Raw genomic sequence first — 25,116 nt, forward strand, 5'->3', positions numbered from 1 at the left:
GTGGAACAGGGGAAGCATTTCTTGGATGACATCCAAAAAAGGAGCTCCAATATCTATGAGTAGTAGGGGATGAGAAGGAACAAATGCATAACATGTAAAATATCATAGCTTGAAGGAAGAGTTGTGTGCATTTTGGAAGCTCTTATGGTTTAAGAGGTCTATGTTTAGAAAAAGGTGGAGGCTACTATATACAAGAACAGTTTAAATGCTTAGTCCCACATTCATGCTAGGGTGAGTAGCCAAGTAGTTTATATGTGCAAACATAATAAGCTATAATGTCAAAAGCAATTTTCTTTTAGACATAAGTGGTCACGTGTTCATGGGACCCACTTGACCAATTGGTGCAATGACTAAATTTTGACCAACCACATTGATAAAGGTAAGTGATGATGTCAACATAGAAAATGAGTGCCACGTATCATTGTGGACACGTAGCAGCATGGCACTTCCTCACTTTGGGAAGATGCTTAGGAGATATATGAAGCGGGAATGTGCCAAGCTACCACATGGCAGCTAACCCAAATAGTGGTGAGGTGGAAAATGATGTCATCACATGATGTGGAACCAAGAACCAATTGAAGACTGACAAGTGGTAGCATGGAGATCAGTAGAAGCTCAAATGATGGAGGCATCAGATCATGCCACATGGTGAAATGGACAGTGGGCACTTGCCCAAATTATGAAGATGCGTAGAGGTTAAGTAAAGTGGGTAAGCACCAAGCTGCCACTTGCCAGTAGGTCCTAGATGATGATGACATGGCAGGTGCATCCAAGGGGTGACATGGTAGTCCAATAGAGGTAGGCCAATCAGATTTTTCCACATAGCACCCAGTGGCAGGTGATGCTGCAAAGGTCAGCCAATCAGATGCTACCATGTGGTAGCCTAGTCAAACCAAGTTTGACACAAGTTTGAAGGATGGAAAAAATTGGAAATCCTAAAAAATGATAATTTTAAATAATTTTCAAAAAAGAGTATGTGTGTATAAGTTTTTAAATTGAAAATGACATATCTTATAGTTTAAACATTAGGATATTTTAAATTTTTGAATTTTCAAAGTTGCAGACCAAAGCCTTTAACAGGGGGCATATTTTTCAAACTCAAATTCTGGGAGTTTCTGAGAGGTGAATATAGGCATAATATATATCAGCAGAACTAGGAGAAGAGAAACTTTTTGATTATGGAGTTTTTTTTTGCATAGCAATTCACTAGTTCGAGTTATAGCTAGAAATGTAAAATTTGGGCCTTTTTAGTGAAATGAACTCAAATCAAAAATGTAGTTATAGGCATGGTAACAACACATGGTAAAAGATTTTTTGGGTTAATTCTAAGAATATTATGCCTTTTTGGTATAATTTGGGTCCAATTTTCAGTGATGATGAAGAATTTGATTCACTAGTTGTAAAGAGAGATTAGAGAGATTCTTTTCACTTCTTGAGAAGGTTTTTCAAAATGGACACATGTCAGATGCAAAAAAGTGTTGGAAATAATCAAGACTAGCTAGGTTATTGAGAGGGGAGGGGTGAATCAGTAACCTCAAAAACTTTAAATCAATTCAGCACTGAACAATATAAAACATTCACCATTCATTCATCTAATCTACTACATGCAAGAGAAAGATAAACATTCATAACATAGTATTTGGTGACCTAGAAACCTTCCAAATAGAAAGTAAAACTGGGGTGGTGATGATACCCACAAAACTTCACTATTGCAGTAAAAAGTTGGCCTATTAGGGCTTACATTGACCACTTCTAATGATCTGCCCTATTAAGAGCAATTTGGAGTGCTAGGTCCACCTTGTTAGAGGTTTTACAAACATACAATGAAGTATGCACTCTATTAAGAGATTTATACAAAGACTGTTAAGTCTACCCTATTAAACGATTTAGAAAAACTGATTCACCTGTTAGGATGAAATAGTAGATCTAACCTACAACTTGATTGCTGATTAGATCTTTTAAGTATAGATCACCTCTTGTGATTGATATGTCTTTGCTACTCCTTGTAGACCTTGCTAAATACTCTACTCTACTGCTGATTCGCATTCACTCTTCTGAAAAAATTATATATCCTTCATTTATATTCTTATCCATGCATTGAAAATGATACAATACATTACATATATACCATTCCAATATTTACAATTGCAAGGTCAGCTAAAACACAAGTAAACAAAATATTACTGAGTCAGAAAAATAGTAGAAAACTCGGGTTCTTCAAGCTGACTTGGTGACCTTCTGATACTTGGAATCCACTACATTACTTGGCATCATCATGCAATCAGTAGAAGTAGAAGCTCAGTCCATACTAATCACACAATGCAGCTTGGAACTCGGTAACCATTGGAGACTCGGTAGATATAGTGTCACTCGATAGATACTAAATCCTTTGTTTACCTTGCTGCCACTTGGTAAATACTACACATCCATCAGTTGGTAGAAATTGGCTTCACATCACACAAACTAATGACTTGGTAGACACTATGAAGCTCGATGACCACTATCTATTTAGTGAACACTGTAAGCTCAGTAAACACTCTTGAACTACACACTCACTCAGTAGCTTCAAGAATGCTCAATGTAAACTACTTAAGTGATGAACTTACTTGGCAACCACTGAATGTTCGATATAAACTATAGATTGAGTGATGAGCTTGGTAATCATTCATAATTGAATAAGTGTTTTCACTAATGACAAATACAACATAATGCCAAAAATCTCCCCCTTTGGTATTAGTGACAAAAATACTTATGAGCCTTATGTACACTAACATACTGAATTTTGATTTTTCAAAATTGATCTTTGTAAAGCTATTGTATATACATATCTTACATATCTCACATATCTCCCCCATACATATGGTATAATATATACATAGCCTTACACTATACATAAATCAATCTATTTTCTCCCTTGATTTCTCCACAAGTCCCTTATCATTTCTTAGTCCCATGTCTCTTACTATCTCTTACTCCCCCTTTTTGACAATAATGCCAAAGAGATATGCAAAATATTCAAATAGAGACACCAAAATGTGAGAGAAATTTAGAGTGTACCTTGAGAATAAGAGCCAATGTCCTATCGCAGTTGTCTTGCAAAATTTTTTAGGTGGAGAGTGCCACTTGAACTTCTACAGAAAGTTCAATCATATGATGTACTATGGAAATATTGTTGTCTTGGACCAATGTTTTTGAATATGCAATGTGTTTCTGCATTGAGTCCATAACTGGAAGGATCATATTTTGGATATCAATTAGTGTAGACCTAATCCTGGCTTCCTCTCTTAGCAATTCTACTTGCATTTCTGACAAAAATCTCACTCTCATGTGATGTGCTGAGCTTGAACTCGGGTCAAGCTATAGCCTTTGAGTGCTTGCCTTCATATCAAAATCAATGTTACTTAATTTCTCCTTTATATCCTTGGTGAACTTGATAACATCGCAAGGCTAAAAGCACAAACCTGTGTCACCTTTTATAAAGAAATGTGATATCAGAATGTGACAGTTCAACATTAATGACAAAAAAAATGGTATTTGTGTTTAAAATATGAAGATGATGTAAACTAATGAAATGTGTAGAATTGTATGAATTTTATGCCTATAATTTTTATAATTTTTTTGACTAAGAATTTATTCATTTTATTTTATTTTGAAGTCCCTTTTTTAACTGTAAAAAAATATAGGATGTAGTTCCCGTCAAACAAGTATGTGCAAATCACCTTTTTTTGTTCTAATTTGAAAATATTTTATAGATGACATGTATAGCTAGTGCACAAAAAAAGAAATAATTATTTTTGATGTATATTTTCTTTGTTATAAGTACTCAAGTTCGACCTTGTTAGAATCCAACAATTTTTTCCTCCCATCAAAACTTCCCTATCAAATCTATACCTTCTTGAAAATAAATTACATATTCGTGAAGAGGATTCTCTCCTCTAGTGATAAATATATATTTTTTATTTTTTTGATATGATTTACTATTTTTTATCATTTTTTGAGAGAGCATCTTCTGAAATGTTGAAATATCAACTTATAATATTTTGAGATTATAACATATTATATCTAATCAAAACACTCAAAATTTTATATAATGATGATATTGAATCTGAAATCTATAAAAGGGTATTTTTAGTTTTTTTTTTTAAATTGAGTTTTGATAGAGAAATGAGATTTGACCAAAATAGGTTTTTGTATCACAAACGGTGACACAGATCTATGCTTTTACCCGCAAAGCTTGCCAAAAAAAGATGTTACATTGGTGAAGGATTGTTCAAGATTGCTCAAAATTGAAGATAACTCTACCTGGTTAATGGCAATGTGCTCAAGCACCTTATTATCAAAAAATTTCTCTACCTTCTCAATTAACTTCTCTTAACTAGAAGTATCCTCATTGAACTTATTTACAACTTCTTCTAATTGCAAAAAAGTGTTTTGAGATGAGTTCACATCAACACCTATAGCCTCAGTTATTATGTTTTTAGAATTTTCAATTATGGTAAATTCTCTATCTCTCTCATCTTGAAGCTGCTTCTACATTGCTTCTACTCCAAAAGCTAACTGACTAGTCTCATTTCATCAACTGTGGTAATGTCCAGATCCAACTTGGAAATAAAAATTTCTTTTTCCAAATCAATGTCTTCATCAATTTCTTTGCTAGTAAGTATAAGTTTTAGAGGAGTCTTTGATTTTACTTATAAGCTTACTTCCTTGGACTTAGAAATGGAAACAATAGTAGAAGTTGTTGGACTAGCAGTAAAAACTTGAATTGGTCCAACTAAAGGAAAACTAAAAGAAGTACCAACTATATCCAAAACTAATGTGATTCTCAAAAATGAAGTGCCAATAGGTGGTGTACAAATTGGAATACTTACAACTAAAGAACTAACTAGAACACAAGTTGGTGCAGTTAAAGTTGTAGTTGAAAAAACTATAGAACATTCTATCAAAGATGGTGTTGTAGAAGTTGATACAATTGAAGAACTAGAAGCTGTGCATACTATTGAAGTAGATTGTTTAGGAGCTGATGGAGAGGGTTACAACTTGGTAGATGAAGTGGTAGACACTTCCATTGTAGATACCTGGAGTTGTGAGGTAGCAACTAATAATTGTGTAGATGATATATCTATGGTGGTGGTAGTCATACTTGCTGAAGCTATCTCCAACCTTGATGATGTAGCAATTTTAGGTGGAGAATGAGGAAGGGAAGCAATGACTTCTACTGCTATTTTCATTGGATCATCTTCTTCATCTTCTTCCTTGTCTTCCTCTTCAGCTTCTTCCTCTTTCTCTTCATCATTAACCTTTAATGCTTGATAGTCTTCAACATCAAAGGTAACACATGGAGTGTTATCCTCTTCATCATCACTATCACCATCATCATCCTTAATTTCCACTAGGTCATCACGAGGCTTGTGTAGATGATAGATATTCTTCTACATGTTTATTGCATCTCTAACAGCATGCTCAATATCTTTGATTAAAATCAAACATGTATGTAATCTAATCATCATTTTATCTTCATTATTTTTCACGGCTGCCTTGACTTTTGCATCTATAAGATTTGGCAGTAACTTCCTCAAAGATTATTCATATATATCTTTAGCTATCTATATAGCTAATTCCCACCTTGGTTACAATCTTGCTAACAATTCTTTTGAAATTTAAGGAGCAATTTGATCTAGTGAATACTTCCATTTTCCCATTTTGGTGAGTACCAACTCCTTAATTTGCATCTTTTCAGCATTAGTCCTTGTTTCAAATTTTAGAGCCTTGGAGTTTGTGATGCCTACTCCTTCTTCCATCTATTTCAATCTTTCCTAGAAGGTAAGTGGGGGTTTGTTGAGCACAACTTCACATTTTCCTTTTCCTTTTGCTCTTCTAGTGAAAATAGCTGTGGAGGCCTTTGGTGGCTTGGTAATGATTACCCTGTCCTTCTTCTTTGCTAGCTCTGCCTCCTTCTTAGCTTCTTGTTATTCTCCTTCCTCTTGTTCTTCCTCTTCATCTTCTTCATCATCCTCTCCTTTACCTTCTGTAAGCATAAGAGGGTCACTAGCAGTTTTCATCTTGGCTATCTTCCTCTTGCCTTTGCTAATTGTCTAAGGTAGCTTGATTTTAAGCTCAATTCTGGCTTTAACCTCATCATATGTACCAAAAGTTGGAAGCTCAAGATCAACTGGTTCATTTACTAGTGCTTCAATAATGTCTCTAGTTTCATCAATATTTACCTCATATGGGAGAGGTTTTACCCGTGCAACATAGGGCTTGACTGCCTGAATATACACTATATCATAGTCAACCATGAAACACACATCATCTTTATTATCCTCAAAAATTTTAGGAGGAATCTTGAACCTATTGTTCATCTTTTCCTTGAAATATTCAAAATAATTGTCCATAATGCTATCAAAATTTATACCCATTTCTATAATAAACTCATTTATTTGATACAAAATAGGAAAATCTTTTCTCCATACTATAGAACCTTTTAATGGGAAAAAATTTTGCACATAAAAGAAAAGACATGTCAACAAAGAAACAAATTTGCAAGGGTTGTTCTTTAATGTCCTAATACTATCCATATTCTTATTCAATTTCTTCAACAGTAATTCTAACAAGTCAAATTCCATGTTTTTCTTGACAACCTTAAACGCTAAGTCCACTGCCTCACATGGCACACTGTTCAAATGACTAGAGCTATAAATCTTGTGGGTAATTACATGAATGCCAAACCTTAATTCCACATCAAAAATAGTGCTAATTTTCAAACCTCTACCATCCCATTCTGCTAAGGTTTTCTTCTAAAGTTCATCCCGACCTAGGGTTTTGGTAGATTTTGCTTATTTAGCATGGGGAGACCCAAAATATTATGAAACATCTTCTTGGTTATTAATAATGGCTTCTCTAATAATTTTTGTCCATTATGCACATGGCTAAGAATGTATCTAATCCATTTTATCTAAAAAATTCTTGGCAGGTGTGTGATAGTGGTCAACCCTTTGGTTTCTAGGTGTTTGTGCTCTAGTTGAAGTGAACCATCAACACACATTTCTTCTAAGGCACTATCTATTTCTAGGGTTCCAATTTCCTGAATAGAACACTTAAAATGAGTGTGAATGTCATTAATTAGAAGTACCTTTGGTGGAATTTGAGATTGAGCACCATTAGGGTTGAGTGCCTCCGCAACTACTGGAACTAGCTTCAAATTTGGCACTTTCCACTGCACACCCTTAACCAACATTTTTGAACCTCTTTTTTCCTTGCTACTATTGCTATTCCTAGACACCATCACTGCTTGGTAAATGATAGAAATTTTTTGAACAAATTCTTCACTGGAAATTTGCTTGAAATTGCTTGGAGTTGCATGAGTGCACCTAGAAATCTCTTAGCTCTGTGTATACTGAAGTCATGATGAAAAATGAAGTCAAATTTTGCTCTTTTTGTTGAAAATTTAGCATTAATGCTAGGTACCATAATGACACAGTGCATGATAGACTATCATCTACTCACTAGCTTGGTAGAAACTTGTGACTCGGTGATCAAACAAAATTTTCATTACTCTTGACCTAGCTTGGTTGAGTCTGTGACCAACCTTGTTTGGTATGAACTGATCTCATCTAATCCTTTTGTATCTAAAATACTAATTTGAATGTTTTTCTTTCTTGCATTTTGGAACTACTCAAGATTTGGCTTGAAGATACAGTTCTAGTTCCTCGTTCATGAATCTAATTGGAAATGGTGGAGTCACCCACTTCTTGAGTGACATTTCCATCATTTGAACTATTTTTCTTAATAGATTTAGGAATCCACTGCTGTCTCATCTTCTTCCTAATGTTACTAGCTTTAGCTTTCTTCTCATCTTCAACTCTTCCTATATTCATGTAGTTTTTAACTATGTGACCAATTTTAGTACATGTATAACATCTTACTATTGAATCTCTCTTTCTTAAGTGATGCCTTGTACAGTCTATGCCAATGTGTCCATATTCTCCACAATAGTGACATCTACACCAAATGTTGTAATCCAAACCAAATATTTCTTTGACAATTTGTTCAACTGGATTGAATGATTTGGATTTGCATTAAGATGCCTTATGACCTTGTTTCTTACATTTGTGACATTTGCCTTCAAATTTTTGGTTTCTCCTTGCATTCATTAGCTTTATGACCATGTTTACTACAATTGTAGCATTTTCTATTGATTTTTTCCTTTCCATTGCTCCAATATTTGTTTGATGTATGACCTAACTTACCATAGTAATTGCAAGTAGGTCTTTGATTCCTTTGGTTACCTTGTTTGGAAGATTCACCTTCTTCTTTGTAACCAAGTCCTGCTTTACCTTTTTGCCTATGAAGATTCTACTCACTTTTTTGATTCAATTAATCCATGTCTTCTTAAGATTTCATCATCCTTTCATTGATTTTCTTTTCAAAAATTAGATCAACTTTAAATCTTTCATTGATTTGTCTTTCAGTGATTAGATCATTCCTTAAACTTTCATTTTTAGATCTCAGATTCATGATTTCCTCATTTGCATTGGAGAGCTGATTGATAAGACTTTCTTGCTAAAGGGATTGATTTTGATTTACATTGTTCCTTGCCTCCAAGTCTTCACTTGACTTATTCCTTTGTTCCAAAATTTCACACTTCTTATTAATTGAATTTCCTGTTCTCTTTTCAATTTTCTTACCTCTTCTTGTAGATAGCCATTCTTTTCTAGGAGTTCTTTGATTGCTTCATTTGCTTCATCTAAATTTCTTGAAGGGAAAAAGTCTTCAATCTTTTCTTCAACATACTAGTGGTCATTCATCTATCTTACAAGTTCCTTCCTTCTTTTTAGTGATTAGGAAAGATGCTCTTTTTCTTCCTTGAGTTGAGCTATGGCCATCTCTAGATCTAGCTTCTCATTTTCAATAGCTTTGTCAAGTCTAAATATCTCCATTGCACTTGATATTTGCTCAAGCTATCAAACTTTATCCTGAGAACCACAATGTTGTGAATCAGTAACCTCAAAAACTTTAGATCAATTCAACATTCAACAATATAAAACATTCACCATTCATTCATCTAATCTACTGCATGCATGAGAAAGATAAATATTCATAACATAGTATTTGGTGACCTAGAAACCTTCCAAATAGAAAGTAAAATTGGGGTGGGGATGATACCCAAAAAATACACTACTATAGTATAAATTTGGCCTATTAGGGCTTACATTGACTAGTTCTAATGATCTGCCCTGTTGAGAGCAATTTGGACTACTAGGTCCACCTTATTAGAGGTTTTACAAACATATAATGAAGTAGGCATTCTGTTAAGAGATTTATACAAAGACTATTAAGTCTACCCAGTGAAAGGATTTAGAAAAACTAATTCACCTATTAGGATGAAATAGTAGATTTAATATATAACTTGATTTTTGATTAGATCTTTTAAGTATAGATCACCTCTTGTGATTGATATGTCTTTGCTGCTCCTTGTAGACCTTGTTGAATACTCTACTCTGCTACTGATTCACATTCACTCTTCTTAAAAAATTATATATCATTCATTGATATTCTTATTTATGCATTGAAAATGATACAATACATTACATATATACAATTCCAATATTTAAAATTGCAAGGTCGGCTAAAACACAAGTAAACAAAATATTACTGAGTCGGCCAAATAGTAGAAAACTCGAGTTCTTCAAGCTAACTTAGTGACCTTCTGATACTTGGCATCCACTACATTACTTGGCATCGTCATGCACTTGATAGAAGTAGAAGTTGGGTCCATACTAATCACACAACATAGCGTGGAACTCAGTAACCATTGGAGACTTGGTAGATATAGTGTCACTTGGTAGATACTGAATCCTTCGTTTACCTTGCTGCCACTTAGTAAAAACTACACATCCATCACTCGATAGAAACTGGCTTCACATCACACAAACTAATGACTCAATAGACACTATGAAGCTCGGTGACCACTATCTATTTGGTGAACACTGTAAGTTTGGTAAACATTGCTAAACTACACACTCACTCAATAGCTTTTGGAGTGCTCAATGTAAACTGCTTAAGTGATGAACTTACTTGGCAACCACTAAATGATTGGTATAAATTGTAGACTAAGTGATGAGCTCAGTAATCATTCAAAATTGAATAAGTGTTGTCACTAATGAAAAATACAACATAATGCCAACAAAAAGATCCAAGAATTCCTTCCTCTATATCATTCTCTTTCTTTCTCATTGTAAGAGTTTCAACTTTTTCACTATGAGACCATTATTGGTTGGAAATTTTCAATTATTTCTATGAGACCACTTTGTTAGATCCAGAACTGTGATTCTACCATTATTCTTTAGCATAATTCTCTTGTATGAACAATAGTATTAAAGATTATAGAAAAATTTCAAATCTATTAGGTGTTTTTATGTTCTGATTTCATGCATTTGAATATATGTTTTCAAAGAAATGAATAAAAATGAGCAAGAATTTCATTAGTTTCATTTTGATTCTCATCTCCTATCTTAGTAATCTAGAATCTTATGTAGTCCAGGAACAAATAACTGAGACTCATTTGCATCCCTTTAAGGTTGTATGTCAGATATGTTTTGCTATTGGAACAAAGGGCCAAGTAAATGCTTGATGTTTTTGATAGGGTTGTTGGTTATTTGAGAAGGATATTTCATGATAATGAGGTCTTAATGAACATAGATGTCTATTTACAAGGTGAATGGATAGATCAGATATCTGAATATATGAGTATGTCTCAAGTATCCATATGTATGCATTTGATTCATGGATTTTCCCAATAGATAAGGCACTGATAAGCTACAAGATCAATTTTTTCTTACTACTGCATATTTGGGATTTTTTTGAATTCAACATCATTAATCAAACATTTTTCCCTTTCATGTTGAAGAGCTGAAAATAATGCCCTCACTTAGCTTGTGAATTTCATAGATTTGCATTTGGCTATTGTAGATCTATGTAATTACATAAGTATTAGGAGAAATAAGGGTTAAATCTAAACATTATAGATTCAAGAATATGTTTAGCATTGGTACCATATTAATTGAATATAAGATCCACCTATCAAGGTTTTGCAGAGCCTGAAGTAGAAGGGTCCAACCTTATAGTTGGCCCAATGTCTAAAAGGATATGTTAAAGATGGGAGTTAGCTGCCTCTAGATGTGTCTTGTTCTCATTGGAGTAATTTGAAACCTGTAGAATTTCAAAAAACCAACAAAATGGTGACTCTACAGGGGAGATAAGATGGCAATACATCTTGTTAATAGGACAAGAACCTCTGGTGTGAATTGAATACTTCAGTCCTATTTTTCAGTATAGTTTTGCCCATCTGAGTCACCAAAAAAATGGTGACTCTTTTGGGGACAATATTGAATCTAAATGGTAGACAAACCTTGAGAATTTAAAAGAAGGAGATTCAATACAATGGAAGACGTGCATGGAAAAGGTTGTAGCAATAGGTTCTTTGATGTGTTTTTCTAGTTTTCTTATTCAAAATGTCATGCACCCTAGTGATGCTTTGTTCAAGACAGTAGTAGCTTTGAAGGATTGAATGCAAATTGTGTTGCTACTAAGTTTTATTTTTAGTCAATTCAACCAGTTGTGGTTTTTAAAGTACTACTATAATTTCAGAGTCAGAATTGTTTAAAGATGGTTTCTCTCTTCTAAATGTTGAATGATTTTCAAGTTCTATAAGTTGAAAGTTTAGTTTAGATTTGTCATGCTATGAATCATGTTTTAAATCTTTCTCACAATTGTGAGTGGTGACTCTCTAAAGGATCCTTATACTAGTGTAGATTGGTTATATATAAATATTTTCAAAGAGCTTCAACTTGGTAATATAGATCTGAAAGTTATGTTAAGTTTTAGACAAGAAGAGAGAGTTTATGAGTTCTTGACCGATGGGTTTTAAAGTGTTGTTTGATCTACTATTATAAGAATTTTTGAATGTTAAAAATGAATCACAACAGTGATTTCATTTTTTTCTCCTCAAGGAGATGGTGACTCTATAAGGATTTGATCGGTGTTGTGAAGAATTGAAATTGACACCTATGCTAGTCAGTAGATCAATATTTTTATGCAGCAACACTAAAGGTATTTTACACTTTCATGGGATTTCATTGCCATGAAAGTAAGTTCCACAAAAGTTGTTTGTCAAGTGGTAATTTCAGCACTGAGTAGGAGAATGTTTTAATTCATCTCAGCATACTTTATGAAGAATAGGTTCAACAAGTGTTTTCATATTTTTAAGTATGTTTGGAGTTTGAATTGGTAGAAAGATTTTCAGATCTGCTACAAGTAATGAATTCTAAAATTATTTATGACAAATGAGTGTTAAGTTTGAAGAATATCAAGTTTCTTTTCATCAAGTATGCAACCGGTTAGTGAGAATTACAGATTTGTTTCTACCAAGAGATAAATGCCATTAGTTTTTGATGGCATTCATGGTTTTCCAAACTCTGTGCCTTACAATCTCAGAAAGTATTTGTCTAAGTTGAGTGAGAACCATGAAAGTTTAGTCAGTCACCATGTTTAGTTGTTCAATGACTTGGTTGGTGATTTTGAAATTTCTCATGAAGACATTCTTATGAAATTGTTTGTTTAAACTTTAGAAGATGATGCTAGGGACTGGTTTTCATTTTTACTAGCATGTTCTATTTAATCTTGGGATGAATTACTTTTAGCCTTCATGAAGTAGTTTAGGGAAAGAGTAAGCATCTCTAATTATTTTGATAAGTTCTTGAAAATCCAAATTGGGAATGGTGAGTTAGTTCCTGAATTCAATATCAAATTTACAAAAGTTTTGAATGACATTCCTAAAATTTATAAGCCAAATGATCAAGTGTGTCTAGTTGTTTATATTGATGCATTTGATAAAAAGATGAGTTACCTATTAAGAGATAAAGAGCCTAATATTTGCATTAGGCATTCATGACAGCAATAGAGATCGAGAATAACATAAAGTATAGATTAACTAGGAGTCACTTCTCTAGGAATGTTTGCCAGCAAATGAAGTGCAAAGGAAAAATTAATGTCAAATGAAGTGTTTAATGTAATGTCCCCATTTCAAAGGCTTAGTTGAAGAAGTAATATTAAACAACAATAAATAAATATTATAATCACTAAACTAAATATACTATTTTCATAAAATATCAAAATGATATAATATTTTATTATATCATTTGATATAGTGACATTATGAAAATAATACTAATATAATGATAAAGATAATAATATAATTTTTCATTATATCATTATATCACCTACACTAAATAATTAGTTGATAAATAATAAATATATTTATCAATGTTAAAAATGAAAGATTATCAATAATTATAATAAAAAATTAGATATTAAATATTCAAAGAAATAATTAAAAGTATATTATTAAACAATTATAATTGAATACGAATATACATAAGATGTTCCTATGTTATTCATTAATACAACAAGGTATTGCCAATGAAGAATTGGCTCATGATACCAAACTCAAGACTTGACAAGAAAAATCATCGACATTGATAGCAGACTATTTACAAAATTGTTGATAAGAATTGAAGCAATAAATATGAGAAGCCTTCACATGCAATATTATGACAACCATGGAAATCCAAACTTAATAGATACTTTGGACAATGTATATTATACCTTGTTACTAATAAAACTAAGCTGATTGACGAACATTATTTGAAAGCACTATAAATATTCAGACCATCGATGAACATTTAAGGCTATCCATAACTAAATGCAGCAACCAAGGAAATGACACATTAATATGTTTATAGAGAAAGTAGTATTTGTTAGCAATAAGTGTGAGTCAGTTCATTGGATGCATCCATTCAGTTTTAGAAATATAAGTATAAGATCACTCCCTCTGGATTGGGCATCAAACAACTTTATATCCCAATCAGAGAAATAAGGAAAAGGAAATGAAGGAAAAAATATAAATATAGATTAAAATAACATAAGATACATAAACCATTGGAAGAATACGAAGAGAGACAACAATAGTATCGAGTGAGATAGATATCACCAGCATCAAGAAAGATGTAGAACAAAGGACCAGTATTGACATCAATACAAACAAAAATAATTTGTTCCTATCACTGACAAGGGAGGAGAAGGATACTTAATTAACATAGATATAAATTTCCCCTGATTCATACCTTGGTCAAGCATCTTTGAAGGAAGGAAATCATATACATAATAGCATAGATCCATTTCTAGAAATTCTCAAAATATATTTATTTAATACATTTAGTATCAAATCCATTGAGGAATGTTCTTTCCCACCTGCAAATTAGAACCAGTAGAAATCTACCAAAATATAATTATAAGAAGAACACATACCCATATTGTCTAGAATATTCTGTCTATCACTGAGTATAACTATAGTTAATAAAAATCACATTCAATATATGTAAAGTTGCTAGGAATATTGAATTTCTATCTATACATTAGACTATAATAGCAGACTGCAGTATATAATCCTCACAGAGAACACACTTACTTGATTCCAAGCATTAACATATATACATATATGATCAACATTTTTACACCAACTTTGGTAAATTAAAAACCAAACCAAACACTATTTTAGTCCCTTAACTAATGTAGTAGTAGGGACATTACATTTAATTTCAGATCAGAAAATAGGTACCCCTACTATTGTAAATAATTTTGTTGAAAATTCATAAATAAAAACATGTGAACATGAAGTCTCTTTGTTGCCAAAAGGAGCTGAGTTCATTCCTGTTGAATATAGGACACATGTTTGTGATATCATAATAGCAGATGACAAAGTTAGTTCACTTGACTAGTTAGATATGCAAGATATAAATTTAGTGGTTTCTTCTCCTATTGATGAATTTCTTTATGCTAAAAACATAACTGATCATGAAGTTGAAGGATGTTCATCTCAGTATGAGGATGAAGAAGTTGAAAGTTATGTGTCAAGTGATGAAGGTGAAGTAGCTGATCCGACATATTATGAAGAAGCATCATGTGAAGATAATGATGAGAGTTGTTTCTCAAGTCAAGAAGAGGATAGTAATAGTATATGTTCATATTCATATGAATCAGATGCAAATTGGGAAGAAGAAAGAAATGATGGAAGTAAGTGCTCTTATGCTAGTAGAGGTATGAGTTCTTTTTCTAAATTTGAAAGTGAAGTTCCATTTTAGAGTTATGTGAATTAGCTTGAGGTTGAAACTTGTGAAGAAGATTTGTCTACACAATATGAAGACAAAGAGATTATCTATAAGGATGGATTACATAATTTGTGTAGATGAATGTCTTGAGGATGCATGTAATGATAATCAATATACAAATGATTTTGAGGTTAATGCATCAACCCCTAAAGATGATCAATTTGCAAGACATTTGAATCATTGTAATGGAAATAATGCAAGTAATATTGATTCATATTCTAAATGCTTCATTGATGGATTGAATGGTGAGTCTTCATATAGTTCTCATTTTTCTTCATATGTTGAGAGTCTCCATGAAGATGAAGTAGGTAGTGAGTTCAAAGTGTACACTAACGCTTTATATGGTGAAGATTTTGATAATGATCAGCCCATTTTTTGTTAGAATGTTCAAAGAGGGTCATTGCATGGAATTATCAATCCTTTGTTTGAAGAGCACATGGAAGTTTTAGATTTAGTTGAGGAATATATTAATGATGATACTTTATCTTACTACTATAAGAGATCAATTTTTTCTTCTTCTGAGTATGACAATGAAAATGATAATGATGTTGCATCTCATAATATGGATGACAAGGTGTTTGATGAAGGTGTTATTAAAAATCAACATGCACCTTGTAATGAGTTTTATGATGGATATTCTAATATGATGGCTAATCCATTTGTTGATTTCAAAGGACCATTTGAAGAGTTTGGATTAGTTTTAGATGCTGACATTGATAACATGTGTGAGTACAAATCTAATTGTTCATTTGAATACAATCCAACTATACATAAGGATGCATATTTTCAAGGTATGTGTGAACTTTTTCCCCATATTGGATTTGAAGCTTTCATATTCAACAGTGATAGTATGCATGATTTAATTGATGAAGAATATTTTCAAATTGAATTTGATATTTTTGAGCATGATGATCAGAACTTTCATAATGAGAAAATGGTTGAAAGTGAATCTAGTTTTCATATGCATTATGAAAGTGAAGATGTAGATTTAGTTTTGCTAGGGGTGTGTTTCAAGATGCTAATTTTATTGGTGAAACTAATAGAAGAGATGATTTTAGTTTGCCTTGTGAAGGTTCAGATGAAAATTAGATTTATGACAGAGGTAAAAAAAATTTTTGAGGTTCAATGGCCCGAGGCCATCATTTGTACATAGTAGGAGTAGTTTTCTTGCTTTCAATAAAGTTGTTTGAGAGAAAGTTATTTGTTGAGAGGTGTGTGGTCTGCTTCTCCCAGAGATTTGAATCCTTTCCATTCCCACAAGAAACATGCATCGCCAGATAGAGCCACTGTTGGGACTCAAAATTGAAGCCCTGATTTTGAGTACCATTGAAAATTTAAGTCCTATAAGTGCTTTGTAATGCATATGTACTTGACTATCCATTTGAGGCCCAAGAAGTGTTTAATGTTTCTAACACCTTACATTTAGTACATCTATGTGTCCTGTAATGATAAATTTTCATTTCGAGCCATTTCGTAAAGTCTTGTTTTGAGCAATATCCAAATCTGCATTTTTTCCTATGTCAAATAGTGATAGGAGGCCATGTTTAAATGTGAATATTTTTTACCCAATAATGATTCATGACTCACCATATTGGGAGTGTTTAGTCTCCATACCAGAGAGCCTATGTTTCAAATTTTGAGTCATTTCAAGTTGATTGACTTGTTATAATTTTGACCCAGTTGATTGAAATGATAAAATTCCTTTTGCATTGCATTTTAGAGGTTAGATAATTTCTAGTTTCAATTTTTAGATTATGATGAATCCATTTGATTAGTTTTCGAACGCATTTCCAAATGCAACTTGTAACCTTTTACTGGTGTCAAGAAGTGCAGATTTGTCAGAACCCCTATTCATGATGCCATAACTCCAAATCCATGATATGTGAGATTAAATGGATTGTACCACTATTTTCTACTCTAAAAATAATTCAAGTGTGCCAATTTTTAAGTCTTGATGAATCCGTCTACAAACTTTTCCAAGTCAATTTCATTTGCAAAAAATGCTTTTCTATCAGTGCTTTCAACCTACAAATTTTGAGTAGCTCACTTTGACCGCTTGCCAAATGCATCCTATTATTCATCATGAGCCCAAATCATAGATTTATACTCTCCTCATGAAAATGAACCTATGCCCCAATATTAATTTCCCCAAGTGTCAGTTTATCCAGTTTTCAAGGCCAAATCCAGACACAATTTACTATTTTCTGACATGTTTTCTTCTGGGCAGTTTAGAGAGGGAAATTTTGGCAGTTAATATTGGCTGATAATTCTTCATGAGACAAGATTTGATAGGGTAGGAGTATGCAAATCAAAGAGTCAATATGTTTAATTTTAGAGCCCAGTCAGAGGTTTGGGTCAGTTTTTAACGCCGGTCAAAGTATCCTCTGGCATTAAATTGAAAGTTTGCAAATTAATGATAAAATGATTTTTAATTGACGGTTAGTTGATCTAACTTGATTCTAATTAGTACAAGAGGGTGAATGGATCACTTTGGCAGTTTAGGTGTTTGGAAATGAATTTTTTTTTTTTAGCCAGACCTGCTTTTAGGCCTAACTAGATCCACCAGGACTGACAAAACTTGAGGGATTTAAAAATTGTTTTAGAGGAGAGAATATATAGTGTTAATCACTATAATGCATACTATATAATTCATCTTTTATTTCAAATGGATGAAGAGGATAACATGGATGGAAATTTATCATCATTTGATACCATTTGAGTATATGCTGTTACATACATGATGAACAATATGTCATGAATCTGGCTTTAGCATTCCACCAACAATAGAAGCCATGATATTTTTAATAATGATGATGAAGAAAACATGAGTAAATGTATTGGATATTTAAAAATGATTTTTGATCATTTGCATTCATTCAATATACAATGGGATGTGAGCAAACATGTTCAAGGGACTTACAGTCCACCAACTAAGCTTGTGATAGGTTCTTCTAAAGAAAATAACAATGCTAGTTCATTTGATTAAGAATTTCTGGTAAGCAAGAGTCAGATGATTTCACACTGCCCATTGCTGAAGAGCTTCAAGAAGAGGGGAAGCACCCACTTGACCTCCCAAACCTCAAGAGGAGAATAAAAGAAGTTGTGAGAATCCTTTCCAATTTTAATGCTTTGAGGCAAAAGGAGTCTACATGGAAGAAGTATACTAAGTGGCTCTTTGCGAATTTATCTCTATATTATGGCTATAATGATTACTTGATCTAGACCTTCCTTGAGATGTTTCCTGTTACTAAAGCATTAGAGCTTATTGACACAAACAAATCACCTCTGCCTAGATGCCTCTGGACCAACACTTTAAAGACTCATTGGAGGGATCTAGTCAGAGTTCTAATTAATCAAGGTGTAAACCTTGATATTATGGATAAGTGGTCCAAGGTTGGATCGATTGTATATGATTCACAAGTGCCTGTAGGTGCTACCCTAGAATATATGGCTGGTCATTACATGCTTCAAAGTGCCAGCTCATTTTTGCCAATAATTACATTAGCTCCCTAGGAGAAAGAGTGAGTGGTGGATATGGTGGTTGCACTTGGAGGAAAAACAAAATACAATGCTACTCTAATGAAAAATATAGGAATGATATATGCCAATGAATTAAAGAAGGAGAGACTCAAATCTCTAATAGACAATCTTCATCAGATGGGCATGACAAATACAATTGTCTACGATTATGATAGCAATGAGTTTTGGATGCACCCTATAGTGGCACTAGTGTCATATGAAAAGATAAGAGAGTTAAGAATAACAAGAGTGCTGAGGACACTTCCAAATGTTCATTTTTGCAAAAGAAATTAATATTCACAACGATTGACATGGTGGATGCAAATTCAAAATCAAGGGGTTATGTGGTATATTCAACATGCTCAATAATGGTTGCAAAGAATGAGGCAATTATGGATTTTGCACTTCGTAAGTGTAATGTAAGAGTTGTCCCATGTGGTTTGGACTTTGGTCATTCTAGATTTGTGCATTAGCACTAGCATTGCTTTCATCCTTCTTTGGAAAAAACTAGGCATTTCTATGCTCATGTACACAACATGGATGGCTTTTTTTTGTTGCCAAGCTAAAACAATGAGCAATGGTGCCTGAATTCAAAAAGATGGAGTAGGAGCAAAATATCTAGGTAATATTGATAAGGGAGATGCCATCATGAAAGCTGTGTGGAATAGGGGATCCATTTTTTGAATGACATCTAATGAAGGAGCTCCAACATCTGTGAGCAGTAGGGGATGAAAAGGAAAAAATCCATAGCATGTAAGATTCAACAGCTTGAAGGAAGAGCTATTCACATGTTGGAAGCTCTTATGGTTTAAGATGTTTGTGTTTAGAAAAAGGTGGAGGCCGCTATATGCAAGAATTGTCTAAACACTCAGTCCCACATTCATGCTAGGGTGAGTAGCCAAGCAATTTATATATGCTAATGTAATATGCTATAATGTCAAAAGCAATTTGATTTTAGACACAAGTGGTTGCGTGTTCATGGGACCCACCTGACCAGTTGGTTTAGGGACTAAATTTTGACCAACCACACTAGTAAAGGGTAAGTGATGACATCAACATAAAAAATGAGGGCCATGTGTCACAGTGGACACATAGCAGCATGGCGCTTCCCCACTTTGGGATGAAGCTAAGGAAGATGATGTCATCATGTGATGTGGAACCACAAACCAATCAAAGACTGACAAGTGGAAGCATGGAAATAAGTAGAAGCTCAAAAAATGAAGGCATCAAATCTTACCATGTGGTGAAATGGATGATGGGCACTTGCCTACATTATGAAGATGTGTGGAGGTTAGGTAAAGTGCACAAGCCCCAAGCTGCCATGTGGTAGTAGGTCATGGATGATGATGATGTGGTGGGTGCATCCAAGGGGTGATGTGGTAGTTTAGCAAAGGTAGGCTAATCATATTTTTCCACATGGCACCCAATGGTAGGTGATGGTGTAGAGGTCATCCAATTAGATGCTACCACATGGCAGCCTAGTCAAACCAAATTTGGCCTGAGTCTAAAGGGTGGAAAAAATTGGAAATGCTAAAAATGATAATTTTAAATCATTTTCAAAAAAGACTATAAGTGTACAAGTTTTTTAATTGAACATGACATATCCTATAGTTTAAACATTAGGATATTTTAAATTTTTGAATTTTCAAAAGTTGTAGATCAAAACCTTTAATAGGGGACATATTTTTCAAACTAAGATTCTGGGAGTGTCTAAGAGGGGAATATAGGCATGTTATATATTACTAGAACCTGGAGAAGACTAACTTTCCAATTATGGAGTTTGTTTTTGTATAGGAATTCATTGGTTCAAATTATAGCCAGAAATGTAAAATTTGGGCCTTCTGAGTGAAATGAGCTAAAATTTAAAATGCAGTTACAAGTATGGTAAAAACACATTGTAAAAAATTTTTTGGCTTAATTCTAAGAATATTATGCCTTTTTGGTATTTTTTGGCTCCAATTTGAAGTGATGATGAAGAATTTGATTCACTAGTTGTAGAGATAGATTAGAGAGATTCTTTTCACTTCTTGAGGAGGTTTTTCAAAATAAACACATGCCACATGTAGAATAGATCCAGGAATTCCTTCCTCTATTTCATTCTCTTTCTTTCTCATTGTAAGGGTTCCAATTTTTTCACTGTGAGACCATTGTTGGTTGGAAATTTTTAGTTTTTTTGTGAGATCACTTTGTTGGATCTAGAACTGTGATTCCACTACTATTCTTTAGCATAATTATCTTGTATGAATAATAGTAGTGAAGATTATAGAGAAGGTTTCGATCTATTAGGTATTTTTATGTTTTGATTTCATGCATTTGAATTTATTGATTCAAAGAAATAAATACAAATGAGCAAGAATTTCATTAGTTTAAGGTTGTATGTCAGATATGTTTTTCTATTGGAACAAAGGGCTAGGTAAATGCTTGATGTTTTTGACAGGGTTGCTGGTTATTTGAGAAGGATATTTCATGAGAATGTTGTCTTAATCAACATAGATGTCTATTTACAAGGTGAATGGATAGATCAGATATTTGAATATACGAGTATGTCTCAGGTCTCCATATGTATGCATTTGATTCATGGATTTTGCCAATAGATAATGAACTGATTAGCTGTAGGATCAATTTATTCTTACTACTACATATTTGGGGTTTTGCTGAATTCAATATCATTAATCAAACATTTTCCCCTTTCATGTTGAAGAGCTGAAAAAATACCCTCACTTAACTTGTGAAATTCATAGATTTGCATTTGGCTATTGTAGATCTATGTAATTAAATAAGTATTAGGAGAAATAAGGGTTAAATCTTCTAATTATAGATTCAAGAATATGTTTAGCACTGGTACCATATTAATTGAATCTGAGGTTCACCCACCTAGGTTTTGCAGAGCCTAAAGTAGAAGAAGGGTCCACCCTTATAGTTGGCCCGATGTCTAAAAGGATATGTTAAAGATGGGAGTTAGATGCCCCTAGATGTGTCTTGTTCTCATCGGGGTAATTTGAAACTTTTAGTGTTTCAAAACACCGACAAAACCATCTTAGAGTAGCCTTCTTTAGAGTAGAGGGAAATAATTTCAACTTATCTGCACTAGTTGTGTAGTCATAGCTCCTACAGTGAATGTCAAACTCAGAGAAAGGTTTTAGGGTCTTCTATAATAAGGCCATAGAATTTTGGAAGGGTAACAACATGTATGTTCTTCAAATTTTGATTCCCTTGCTAAGGTGGAATAGAAAAAGGAAAGGTAGGCATAACCACTTTGGAGGAAGAGGTGGTGCTTGATATATAACAATGGCTACTGGATTATCTTGACATGTAGGCTCAACAAAAAGTTCACTCAAGTGGAGTGATTCTTCTAAAGATGAAGAAGATATTTTAGCTCAAATATCACCAAATAAATTTTCAAAAGGTTCATCTTCATCATTCTCTCTTTGGGGTTAATCTAGTTCAGGATGAACATCATTGGATGGTTCTTCCTGATTATCACAAGGAAGGAATCTCCCAAGGTGGTCTCTTCTTCTATGTATAACATGCTTCTTTAATACTAAATTCTATTCTATAGGGAATAAAAGTATAATTACAAAGATTGGTTTGAATTAACACCATCCCCGAAAATGGCACCAAAAATGCTTGGCCAAAAGAAGGGATCAAAATACTACAATAATGGACTGCTTAATCTAGGATTGGACATCCAAAGTGTTTCTAACCCAACTCATTTAGACTCATTTAATTTATCAAATAGGGACATAAATTTGAAATGGTGTCTACAAAGTATATGCTTCAAACTTATCTCAACTTAAGAATTATTCTACAGAAATTCAAATGATTATCCTACAGGAAATCTATGCTAAAGCTGAGAATCAAATCTATTTTGACAAAGCATGATAATACAACTGAGAACTACTTCAACTGCCTATGCTGCAAGAACATTCCACTAATTCTGCTATCAATGGCTACAAGAATAGGAGTCTACTCTAGTTCTATGAAATGAAGGTAAATTCTATGCTAATTAATTAGTTCACTTCTTGTGTGGGCCCCCATAGAGAAGTAAAGTAGAACTACTCAAAGATAGAAACTTGAAATGATCTTTTTATTTATAAAAATAGTAAAAATGCATACTAATAAATAGCAAGATTACATTCAGTATTTAAAACTCGAAAAAATTCTTTCTTCTACTAAAAAATACTAATTGATTCCTTCTCTTCTAGAATACAAACTTCTAGTTATTTAAGCACAAACTAGGAACATAATTCCTAGATTTTAGACTTTATCAACTACTGAAACAATGGATGACATTGAATATTACAAAAGATGTATTAACTTTGGCACCAAATGGAACATGAATTTAGGAGCTCAAAACCCCTAGATTTACCACTTTGACTCCTAATTTTTTAAAAATGGGTATTGGTTGTTATGGATGAAATGGTTGGTGATGTGGAAGGTCATCAATGAAATTTACCACCATTTGCTTGGGCTTCTGACTCCTCCACTTAGCTAAGTTGACTTTATCTTTGAATATGAAAAATATTATTGCCTCCAAAGTAATAACATACATCAAGACTAATTCAAAATATATCATCTAAATTATTTCACCCTATGTCATATTGCTATAGGAGAACTACCCAACCTAGCTAAGGAAGAAAAACATCATTCTCACTATTTTGTAATCAAATGACATATCATTTCATAGAATATTCATTTTAGTCTTTTAAAGTAATTATGCACACATTTATTTGAAATTATCATAAACATCATGTTCTTAAACATCAAATTTTTTAGAAAGTTTGCAAATTCAACTGAAAATGAAATGATAAAATAGACCATATTGTAGTCTCGTCACTACTCTTCTTTAATTGTTACCTTATTTTTTATTTCTTCAATGCCCTCCACATTACCTTCTTTGACTAGGTTTACCTCTTTTTCTATCTCTTCCTCATTCTTCTCAGGTTCTTTCTCATCTTTCTCACCTTTCTCTATAATTTCTTGAGTGGATAACCCATATATTGATTTCTAAATTGATGTACTTTTGGTTACCGCATCTTCTATGTTCTTTTTTAGAATATGGAAAGCTTTGTATTTGGGGGTGTATTTCCCTTTATGCTTCTCCATAGCTTTAGCAATCATATTTTTATCTAATTTAGGAAAGACTTGGGCTAGTGTTGTTTCCCTAATTTGTCTCTCTATTTGTAAGCTGAATTGCCAGTTTTTCTCAACTTTGTCATAAAGACTTTTGGGTAGAGAGTTGGAAATTTCTAGTAGAGTATTCTTGAAAGTAGTCATAATATTATATATGGCCTCTTCAACTTTTTTTTTATCAATACTCCCTAGCTTATCAAGTTCAACATGTGTAAAACTTGACAAATGTACATTGGTTTTGATGTTTTTACAAGTTGTCAATATCCAAAGAGGGATTATGGCTTACCCCTTTGTATTGACTCAAGAGATATAAAATTTTCCTCTCCTTATTTGAGTCCTTTTAAGGTGTGTACCTCTTTCTTAATCTCTTAAAATTTCTTTGGAGTAGGCTAGCTTAGCTTTGCTATAGTGCTGGCTCTCTTTTCTTTAGCCTTAGTCACTTCCTTAGCCTGTAAAATGGTTGCCCTTGTGCTTGGCCTACTTATAGTTACAACTAGCTTTTTCTATGACTTCTTCATAGACTTCTTAGTTTATCCACTATTTGTGTCTCTACTTTTCTTTTATTTTCCTTTCCCTTAGGTGCTTCCTCAACTTCTTCTTCCTCAACAACTTTAACATCTTCACCTAGGCCTTGGGTAAATATTAATGGTGCTTGGCCTTGTTCTTCTTATTCTTCACCTTTACCTTCACCTTCACGAAATCTCTCCTTCATATTTTTAACAAGTTTTTTTTCTTCCTCAAAACTATAGTTGTTTTTAAATCAATGGTTATTATTGATTTAGCTTAATCATCGTTACCAAAAAATGTAGCATCTTTATCAATTTATTCTTCTAGTAATGTTGTAATTTCTACATAGGATTCATCCACATTGATATCATATAGCAAGGGTTTTAACCATTTGACCTTGGGTATTTTTGCTTGCACATATGTATGATCTACGTCAACTAGGAAACACACATCATTGTAATGTTGTTCCATTAGTGATACAAGAATCCTCAATCTTTGCTCCAGGGATTGCTTAAGATCTTAAAAATAACTAGTCATCACTAACTCAAAATTATCTCCAAATCGCTCAATTAATTCTAATGTCTACTGAGTAATTGACTTTTTGATCTTCCAAGCAACTTTGTGAAAAGTGGGGAATGTATTTTGCACATAGAAAAATATGCAAACAATCAAAGAACCAAACTTGCCACTTTTGGCCTTCCTAATAGCTTCCAATTTTTTTGATAACTGT

At 33.1% G+C, this 25,116-nt stretch overlaps 1 pseudogene; it reads left to right on the forward strand.

Moving 5' to 3' along the window:
- The first annotated feature begins 597 nt into the window (after window positions 1-597).
- On the forward strand, window positions 598-19,430 carry LOC149542682 (26S rRNA (cytosine-C(5))-methyltransferase NOP2B pseudogene; annotated as a pseudogene).
- Window positions 19,431-25,116: the final 5,686 nt, after the last annotated feature.

The sequence above is a fragment of the Cupressus sempervirens genome, chromosome 8 (genome assembly GCF_028749045.1).
Source record: "Cupressus sempervirens isolate cs-2001-9-10 chromosome 8, ASM2874904v1, whole genome shotgun sequence".
NCBI classification, from domain to species: Eukaryota; Viridiplantae; Streptophyta; class Pinopsida; order Cupressales; family Cupressaceae; genus Cupressus; species Cupressus sempervirens.